This window comes from Cucurbita pepo, chromosome 15 (genome assembly GCF_057944985.1).
Source record: "Cucurbita pepo subsp. pepo isolate OVF chromosome 15, ASM5794498v1, whole genome shotgun sequence".
Taxonomy (NCBI): domain Eukaryota; kingdom Viridiplantae; phylum Streptophyta; class Magnoliopsida; order Cucurbitales; family Cucurbitaceae; genus Cucurbita; species Cucurbita pepo.
In genome coordinates this window covers 2828547-2836270 of record NC_141812.1, presented here as the reverse complement: position 1 = coordinate 2836270, position 7724 = coordinate 2828547, and positions in this window count along the sequence as shown.

Genomic DNA, 7724 nt, shown 5'->3' with positions numbered 1-7724 from the left:
TCCTTTTTTCTGGCCAAAATACTTCACCAGAAGCACGTCCGTGGTCGCTCATAAAATTGCACCAATACAGTGTTGTCTGCCAAAAGTTTTCTTTAAAGTTCCAATTGAAATGGCCTCCAGGGCTGATCTGTTGCGCACCAAAATCGCTATCTTTTGACTTGCAATGAACCAACAGAGATAAACCATTCATTTGATTCAAAATGATCACTTTCCACGAGGTCCCTGGGAGCGAGTATTTAGAATCAGATTGTGCAAAACATGAGTCAATAATCATGTTTGATTCAAAAGTGAGCAATATGATGAAACAAAAGATGTTTTGAGGCCTCATTTTTTTTTTTTTGAGTTTAATTTACTCACTTCTTTTAACAATCTATTTGTGTTTTGTCTGATATATATAGTCGAATAAACTTGTTATAGTGTTAGATTAAGGAGCTGTACAGTCTAAATATTCTTAATTTTCTAACTTTATTTATCTAGACATATACAATACAATTGTTCGTGCAATAACTAAATATAGGAAATTGTTAATAGGATATATATGGAACTTTTTACTCCAAAGTTAAACTATGTTATACTTTGATGAGAGTTTGAATCCAACCGAGCCTAACAAAAATATAAAAGAAATTCGTTATTGGATCAACCTTTTAGCCAATGACATAATGAAGTATCGTAGGATGAAAGATTTTGATCTATTCAACACCTTTTGATGCTTAAGTTAGTGATGTGCACGAGATGTCAAGTTGAGCTTAGGTTACTGTTACAAATGGTATTAGAGCCCGACACTTGGTAATGTGTTAGCGAGGATGCTGGCCTCCAAGGAGGTGGATTGTGAGATCCCACCTCCTACTATGATATACTGTGACATGATTAGATTGGGCCATGACATGTATGACATGTGATGAAACGTTTTGAGATAAGGATATTTATGAGATACAACCCGAGACATATTTTAAAGGTTATGCTATGAATGAAATGAAATTAAAAAATGGGGTTGTCTTGTATGATTTATTTACAAAGAAAAAAAATGTTGGAACTTCATGCATAAATATATGTTCACGTGCATCGGGATGTTTCAGCTTATGATTAGTACGAACGCGTACATTATGAAATGAAAAATGATCATCATGTTTATCACGATCCTATGACGGTCGCTATTCCTTTTGGGTGTCTGACAACAGCACCAAAGACCCTAGCCTGGCCAGCACGAGGCCCAGGGCGAACCGTCTAATGGGTCCACATTCACATGTGTGGGTCGTGTGTAGAGTAGTAAATACACATCCGATGACTCGGACTGGAAAGACGCCTAAGAGAATACGGTTTTAAATGATAACTTTCATTCATGTTGCATGTGTTTGCATTCTCTAACCGCAATATTATGGTCACTTATTAAGTATTTCTTAAAGTAAGTCTTGTGCTACTTTTATATTTCACGTAAATGTAAGACGCCCATGTACGGTTGACGGCGGCGGTGCATCAAATACCATCGAACATGAGTAGGGTAGTTGCATTTCTATTTTGTAGAACTTAGGTAAGTCTAGGACATCATTTTAATTTTTTTTTATTATTTTATTTTAATTTTATTCATGTATGGAATATTTGTCATCTCTTGTACAACCATTTATAAGTCGTTCGGATGTTTCAAAAATGCCAATACAATATTAACACTAACAAAAAAAAAAAAAAAAAAAAAAAAAAAAAAAAATTCTTCTCATATTTAAAAATTTTATGCTGATCTTTAAAATGAAAAGGAGAGATAATCCATGAAGAGTAAATAGATAATTTTTAAATATATTTACGAATAGTTTTTAAAATATTAATAGTTTTTTATTCAAAATTAATTATAAAAATATAAATTTATGAAGAACGTGAAACCTACAACGTGTAACTTTTACTACATGAAAATTAACATCCACGGTGTGATACCTAAAAATTTAATCATAGCATCAAGGACTACTATGCTTCAAATATAGTCCAAGTCCACCGCTAACAATATAGTCTGCTTTAGCCATTTACTTATTGTCGTAAGCCTTACTGTTTTAAAATGCGTCTACTAAGGAAAGGTTTCCACACCAAATGCTTTGTTCTACTCTCCCGTCGATGTGGGATATTACATATTTAACGATGAATTAAGAAAAAAAAAATATAACTATGTTGAGTTTTAACGAGTAGGGAAGGATTGACCTTTAAAAAAGTCCAAAGAGTTTTCATTTATAAAGCATTATGCCTCGATCGATAATTATATTCGCAAGTGTTGGGTTACATCATTTCCATGGGTACATCAATTGATACAAATCTTGAGAACCAAGACGTAAGAAAATACCATTCTCGCTAGCAACCCAAATGCAGTTATGATGGTCACATCGAGCACCAAGCCAGTTCCTTTTTTCTGGCCAAAATACTTCACTAGAAGCACGTCCGTGGTCGCTCATAAAATTGCACCAATACAGTGTTGTCTGCCAAAAGTTTTCTTTAAAGTTCCAATTGAAATGGCCTCCAGGGCTGATCTGTTGCTCACCAAAATCGCTATCTTTTGACTTGCAATGAACCAACAGAGATAAACCATTCATTTGATTCAAAATTATCACTTTCCACGAGGTCCCTGGGAGCGAGTATTTAGAATCAGATTGTGTAAAACATGAGTTAATAATCATGTTTGATTCAAAAGTGAGCAATATGATGAAACAAAAGATGTTTTGAGGCCTCATTTTTTTTTTTGAGTTTAATTTACTCACTTCTTTTAACAATCTATTTGTGTTTTGTCTGATATATATAGTCGAATAAACTTGTTATAGTGTTAGATTAAGGAGCTGTACAGTCTAAATATTCTTAATTTTCTAACTTTATTTATCTAGACATATACAATACGATTGTTCGTGCAATAACTAAATATAGGAAATTGTTAATAGGATATATATGGAACTTTTTACTCCAAAGTTAAACTATGTTATACTTTGATGAGAGTTTGAATCCAACCGAGCCTAACAAAAATATAAAAGAAATTCGTTATTGGATCAACCTTTTAGCCAATGACATAATCAAGAATCTTATTATTCTTCCATTATTGTAGGATGAAAGATTTTGATCTATTCAACACCTTTTGATGCTTAAGTTAGTGATGTACACGAGATATCAAGTTGAGCTTAAGTTAAGTTGCGTACCTTTAGTGGGAGTATATCTCCCATATTTACAGTGTAATGTCATTCTGACTCGGTGTTAGAATTTATGTGAGATCCTACATCGATTGAAGAGGGGGAACGAAGCATTCCTTATAAGGGTGTGGAAACCTCTCCTACCATATGCGTTTTAAAACCTTGTGGGGAAGTCCAGAAGGGAAAACCCAAAAAGGACAATATCTCTGCTAGCGGTGGGGCTTGGACTGTTGAAAATGGTATTAGAGCCAGACATTGGGTAATGTGTCAGGAAGGACGCTGGGCTCCAAGGGGGTGGATTGTGAGACGCTAGCCTCCAAGGAGGTGGATTGTGAGATCCCACGTCGATTGGAGAGATAAATGAAGGATTCCTCACGAGGTGTGCATTATTCTAATGTGATATGCCTTCTAACATTAGAATACACATTAAGGCGTGCATTATTCTAATGTGATATGTCTTCTAACATTAGAATACACATGATGTCATATTATGCTATGAAATGCTATGATATACTGTGACATGATTACATTGGGCCATGACATGTGTGATATGTGATGAAACATTTTGAGATAAAGATATTTATGAGATACAAGAGACATGTTTTAAAGGTTATGCTATGAATAAAATGAAATTGAAATTATGAGATACAAGAGACATGTTTTAAAGGTTATGCTATGAATGAAATGAAATTGAAAAATAGGGTTGTCTTGTATGATTTATTTACAAAGAAAAAAATGTTGGAACCTCATGCATAAATATATTTTTACGGGCATCGGGATGTTTCAGCTTATGATTAGTACGAACGCGTACATTATGAAATGGAAAATGATCATCATGTTTATCACGATCCTATGACGGTCGCTATTCCTTTTGGGTGTCTGACAACAGCACCAAAGACCCTAGCCTGGCCAGCACGAAGCCCAGTGCGAACCATCTAGTGAGTCCACATTTACATGTGTGGGTCGTGTGTAGAGTAGTAAATACACATCCGATGACTCGGACTCGAAAGACGCTTAAGAGAATATGGTTTTAAATGATAAATTTCATTCATGTTGCATTTGTTTACCTTCTCTAACCGCAATAGTATGGTCACTTATTAAGTACTTCTTAAAGTAAGTTTTGTGCTATTTTATATTTCACGTAAATGCAAGACACCCATGTACGGTTGACAGCGGCGGTGCATCAAATACCATCGAACTTGAGTAGGGTAGTTGTATTTCTATTTTGTAGAACTTAGGTCAGTCTAGGACATCATTTTAATTTTTTATTATTATTTTATTTTTTATTTTCTTTTAATATTTAAAAATTTTGTGCTGATCTTTCAAATTAAAGAAAGAGATAATCCATGAAGTGTAAATAGATAATTTTCAAATATATTGGCGAACACTTTTAAAATATTAATAGTTTTTTATTCAAAATTAATGATAAAAATATAAATTTATGGAGTACTTGTAACCTAAAACGTGTAATTTTTACTACATAAAATTATTGATACCTAAAAATTTAATCATAGCATCAAGAACGGCTATGCTTCAAATATAATCCTAAGTCCACCGCTAACAATATAGTCAGCTTTAGCCATTTACTTATTGTCGTAAGCCTTACTGTTTTAAAACGTGTCTGTTAGGGAAAAGTTTCCACACGGAATGCTTTGTTCCCTCTCCACTCAATGTGGGATCTTACATATTTAATGATGAATTAAGAAAAAAATAGTTAAAAAAAATATAACTATGTGGAGTTTTAAGGAGTAGTCCTTCCAAAAAGTCACAAGAGTTTTCATTTATAAAGCACTATGCCTCGATCGATAATTATGTTCGTAAGTGTTGGGTTACATCATTTCCATGGGTACATTAATTGATACAAATCTTGAGAACCAAGACGTAAGAAAATACCATTCTCGCTAGCAACCCAAATGCAGTTATGATGGTCACATCGAGCACCAAGCCAGTTTCTTTTTTCTGGCCAAAATACTTCACCAGAAGCACGTCCATGGTTGCTCATAAAATTGCACCAATACAATGTTTCTGCCAAAAGTTTTCTTTAAAGCTCCAATTGAAATTGCCTCCAGGGCTGATCTGTTGCTCACCAAAATCGTTATCTTTTGACTTGCAATGAACCAACAGAGATAAACCATTCATTTGATTCAAAATGATCACTTTACACGAGGTCCCTGGAAGCGAGTATTTAGAATCATAATGTGCCAAACATGAGCTAATAATCATGTTTGATTCAAAAGTGAGCAATATGATGAAACAAAAGATGTTTTGAGGCTTCATTTTCTTTGAAGTTTAATTTACTTTGTGTTTTGTCTGATATATATAGTCAAATAAACTTGTTACATTGTTAGATTAAGGAGCTGTACAGTTTAAATATTCTTAATTTTCTAACTTTATTTATCTAAACGTATACAATACAATTACGTCCAATAACTAAATATAGGCAATTGTTACTCGAATATATATGGAACTTTTTACTCCGGAGTTAAACTATGTTATACTTTGATGAGAGTTTGAATCCAACCGAGCCTAACATATCGTGATCATATTGTTGCGAAGGTCTCTTGTGAAAGAAAATAACAAAAATAGAAAAGAAATTTGTTCTTGAATCAACGTCTTTGGCAGATGACATAATCAAGAATTTTATTATTCTTCTGTTATTGTAGGAGGAAAGATTTTGATCTATTCAACACCTTTGATGCTTAAGCTATTGATGTGCACGAGATGTCAAGTTGAGCTTACGTTAAGTTGCATACCTTTAGTGGGAGTATATCTCCCATATTTACAGTGTGTTGTCATTCTGACTCCGGTGTTAGAATTTATGTGAGATCCCACATTAGCATTTCTTATGAGGGTATGGAAATCTCTCTTTAGCATACACGTTTTAAAGGAAGTCCAGAAGGGAAAGCCCAAAAAGGACAATATCTGCTAGCGGTGGGGCTTGGACTGTTACAAATGGTATTAGAGCCCGACACTGGGTAATGTGTCAACGAGGACGCTGGCCTCCAAGGGGGTGGATTGTGAGATCCAAATGCATTATTCTAATATGATATGCCCTTTTAACATTAGAATACAAATGGATGTCATATTATGCCTTGAAAAATTATAATATGCTATGAGATGCTATGATATACTGTGACATAATTACGTTGGGCCATGACTAATGTGTCAGCGAGGAGCTATGAAATGCTATGATATATTGTGACATAATTACGTTGGGCCATCACTAATGTGTCAGCGAGGACGCTGACCTCCAAGGGGTGGATTGTGAGATCCAAATGCATTATTCTAATGTGATATGCCCTTCTAACATTAGAATACAAATGGATATGGATGTCATATTATGCCAAAATTTGTAATAGGCTATGAAATGCTATGATATACTGTGACATAATTACGTTGGGTCATGACATGTATGACATGTGATGAAACCTCTTGAGAGACATGTTTTAAAGATTATGGTATGAATGAAATGAAATGAAATTGGAAATGACATGTATGACATGTGATGAAACCTCTTGAAATAAGGATATTTATGAGATACAACCGAGACAACCTGAGACATGTTTTAAAGGTTATGCTATGAATGAAATGAAATTGGAAAATGGGGTTCTTTGTAAGATTTATTTACAAAGAAAAAATGTTGGAACCTCATGCATAAATGTACATTCACGTGCATCGGGATGTTTCAGCTTATGATTAGTAAGAACGCATACGTTATGAAATGGAAAATGATCATCATGTTTATCACGATCCTATGACGGTCGCTATGAGGTTCTTTGTATGATTTATTTACACGAATAAATGTTTGAACCTCATGCATAAATATATGTTCACGTGCATCGGGATATTTCAGCTTATGATTAGTACGAACGCGTACGTTATGAAATGAAAAATGATCATCATGTTTATCACGATTCTATGACGGTCGCTATTCCTTTTGGGTGTCTAACAACAGCACCAAAGACCCTAGCCTGGCCAGCACGAGGCCCAGGGCGAACCGTCTAGTGGGTCCACAATCACATGTGTGGGTCTTGTGTAGAGTAGTAAATACACATCTGATGACTCGGACTGGAAAGACACCTAAGAGAATACGATTTTAAATAATAGATTTCATTCATGTTGCATGTGTTTGTATTCTCTAACTGCAATAGTATGGTCATATTAAGTATTTCTTAAAGTAAATCTTGTGCTACTTTTATATTCCACTTAAATGCAAGACATCCATGTACGGTTGAAGGCAGCGGTGCATCAAATACCATCGAACCAGAGTAGGTAGTTGCATTTCTATTTTTGTAGAACTCAGGTCTCTAGGACATTATTTTAATTTTTTTTTTTTTTTTATTTTAGTATGTATGGAATATTTGTCATGGTTTTATCCTAAGACTCTCGTACAAACATATAAGTAGTTAGTATGTTTCAAAAATGACAATGTAACATTCACATAGACATCTTAGTAAAAAATAAAATTATTTTAATATTTAAAAATTTTATGCTATGTTAAATGAAAAGAAATAATCCATGAATCGTAAATAGATAATTTTCAAATATATTAGTAATATTAATAATTTTTTTTAT